The following is a 2,988-nucleotide window of genomic DNA, read 5'->3' on the forward strand; positions in this document are numbered from 1 at the left end:
AATATATCAAATGCCAGCCACCGCTAGGGTGTGTGGCAGGGGGTGAATACATATCAGACTAATTTTGACCCGAATATGGTCATACCGCGTTTGAACAATGTTATTCTGATCCCTTCTTTTTCGTGGAAAAAATGACATCTTTAACCTCTCTGTTCCACACTTAATCTCTCTGATTTTCCTGACAAGATCTCTCTTACCAAAGTACGAGGGGGGTAAAAATACATTTTCAATACATCACTGCTAAAGAGACGTCCTTCCAATTCATGCTTGAGGTTCAATCTACAATTTAACATTCGCTCCGTGAGTGATTCCCAGCGTAGCTGATCTAATAATATTTTAGACACGCTACTAAGTTTATCATAACAACGTTTTACAAATCTAGCTCCTCTATGCTGCACGCGAACCAAATTCGGCAATTAATCCAACTTGGTGAGGATCCCATATACTCAAAGCATATTCTAAATGAGGCCTAACCAATGACATATAACATTTCTCTTTGACCTTTTTATCACATTTACACAGTACCATTCAAATAAATCCTAATTTTTTGTTAGCTTGTCTACATAATCCCCGCATGTGTTTCACCCAGGAGAGGTTGTGAGTGAAGGTAACGCCGAAGTATTTAATCAAGTCTAAATATCTATTTATTCTTAGTCCGAAAACAGCACTTTTTGGCTTATTACGAGTACGTCAGACTGTTAATGGCGATAATAATAGACACGATGACGAGCACCTTACGGGGTTATGTCCTCATCTGCCAACCTTGGGACATAACCCCGCCGCCACTGGAACCGGCAAAAATAATCGCCCCCGGGTGGGCTCGAACCACCAACCTTTCGGTTAACAGCCGAACGCGCTAGCCGATTGCGCCACGGAAGCTATATGTAGACGTAAAATTTAAATTCAATGTAATCAATACAGAAGGCATTGAAGGAATTGCTCTTTTTCCAAAAATTCATCACTACGCACTTTTTTAAGTTTAATTCTAATTGCCAAGTGTCGCACCAGCTTTGTGTAGCGTTGAGGTCATCTAATAAAGCTGCTGTGTCCTCAGGATTATGTATATCACGGTAAACCAATGCATCGTCGGCAAATAAACACTAGTGACTACGGAGTCAATGTCGATAACGTAAAGTAGGAATAAAAGAGGTCCGATTACACTTCCTTGGTGAACACCTGAAGCACCCTCTACCGAAGTCGAGCCAACTCCATCTATGACTACTCTTTGTACCCGACCAATCAAAAAATCTTTCATCCAACTCAAGATATTTCCAGAAGTGCTCGTAAATGGCAAATGTTGAATGGCCGTGTTGTTTGCTTCTCGCACTAATCTTCGTCCCTCAACAAATTAATTCAATAAAATGAGCCCGGGGAACCAGTATTTCAGAGACCAGGGGTTCGCGACGAATCACTCAGGCTGCTCCGCCCACGCGCTCGACGGCGCGTCCTCCGAGTGCGTGGTCGCATTTCGTGGAGTAGGTGTCTCCAAGAGATGCGGTCCAAAGCGGAAATAAAAGCTCTAAAGCCTCTCTGAATTGGCATTTACTCATTTGTGACATCGTTTGACACTTCTACTGAATATTCAGCGCACAAAATATTAGAGAAGACTGTCCCATTTCAATGCGAGCATTCGAGCCACGGGCAATGATTCTTAAAAACTAAATCTTTCCTATGGGAAACCAATTTTTACATTCGTAAGTAAGTTACCTTACAGTACATAACTTATAATAACTATGGGCTTCTGTCATTTGCCATAGATGTGAATTTGAGAGAATACGTGAACATAAAAATAGCTGAAAATTTCAAACGTTAAATATATCTGACAAGTTTGCCATGCATCAACATTATAAATAGTCATAATTACTTTCCATTAAGATAGATCACCACCGGCGTGGGATGGGACAGCCGCGCGCGCATCTGTGCGTCGCTGGACCCCTCCGCCCGCGTTGATCGACTTCCGGACCCTCCACTTCCCGAGGGGCGGCTGCACACATGCTCCGCTTCCGGTGGGGGCGCCCGCCAGGGGGGGGGGGCAGGAGCAACTGCGTGCTGACGCGCAGCTTCCGGGGAGGGGACGAGGGGGATGGCCGGCAGCAGAGGCACCACTCGACGGCATTTGCCTTGGAATCATTCAACAACTGAAGGAGGGGGCGGGGCACACCTAGCCTGAATCATGCACTACATTCTCCATTGGGAGGTCAGAGCGAGTGTACCAAGGGTCTGGGTTCGATTCCGGATGAGGCCCTTTGTCACCATCACATTCAAACAAGCTGTGCATAATGAAGCAAGACTTTCAAAATCCACTGTTGCGCTTAAGAATGGGCGAGTTTCACCCTTTAACTATCAAACCAAGCATCGGGTTGGTTAGTGTGTTTAATGTTTTCTTTAATTGGGTGGCTTATACATCTAATGTATTTAAAACTGCAGAGTTCTGCGTTTCATTTAGCTTTTCTAGGATTGAAGCGGCTATCTATCAATGCAGACAAGTGCCAGTCATACATTTACAAGAATATAGACACAAGTAAAAGAGAGGAAGAGGTTGAAATCTTGAAAAGAGTTGGATGCATGAGTGAAAGAAAATACGAGTGGTCACTGGGTTTTGGATAATCAGGCGTTCAATAGCATGTCTACCAAATTACTACAATCACGACTTTGCGCCTTACAGGATAAAGGGAATTTGTTCATTATATCTTCAGTTCGGGAGAGAGCAATACTCAAATGGTTTTTCTAGATTTTGAAAAAGCCTTGCAATGGTAAAGACGCCTGCGGATGATACATCCTCTAAAGGGGTGTGAAGGTCTACTGTAGTCGACGGGAGAAATACGTAAGTTATACCATCACCCTTGTATTTGGGGTAGGTCTTGGGGAATGGGTGGGGAAAAGGAGGCCTCAAGTGGTTGTCTGTTAGTTTCGTTATGCCGTCGTAGGTTTTCTATGCTGAGTTGTTCGGATTGATTGATCGATTGATTTTTAGAAGCAATATTTTCA

At 43.7% G+C, this 2,988-nt stretch overlaps 1 non-coding gene across 1 annotated transcript; it reads right to left on the bottom strand.

Annotated features, from left to right (window-relative positions):
• Positions 1-805: 805 nt before the first annotated feature.
• TRNAN-GUU (transfer RNA asparagine (anticodon GUU)) lies at positions 806-879 on the bottom strand. Its single transcript has one exon. It is a non-coding gene; the product is annotated as a tRNA-Asn (tRNA).
• Positions 880-2,988: the final 2,109 nt, after the last annotated feature.

This window comes from Hetaerina americana, unplaced genomic scaffold (assembly GCF_022747635.1).
Source record: "Hetaerina americana unplaced genomic scaffold, ioHetAmer1.1.p SCAF_5, whole genome shotgun sequence".
Lineage (NCBI taxonomy): Eukaryota > Metazoa > Arthropoda > Insecta > Odonata > Calopterygidae > Hetaerina > Hetaerina americana.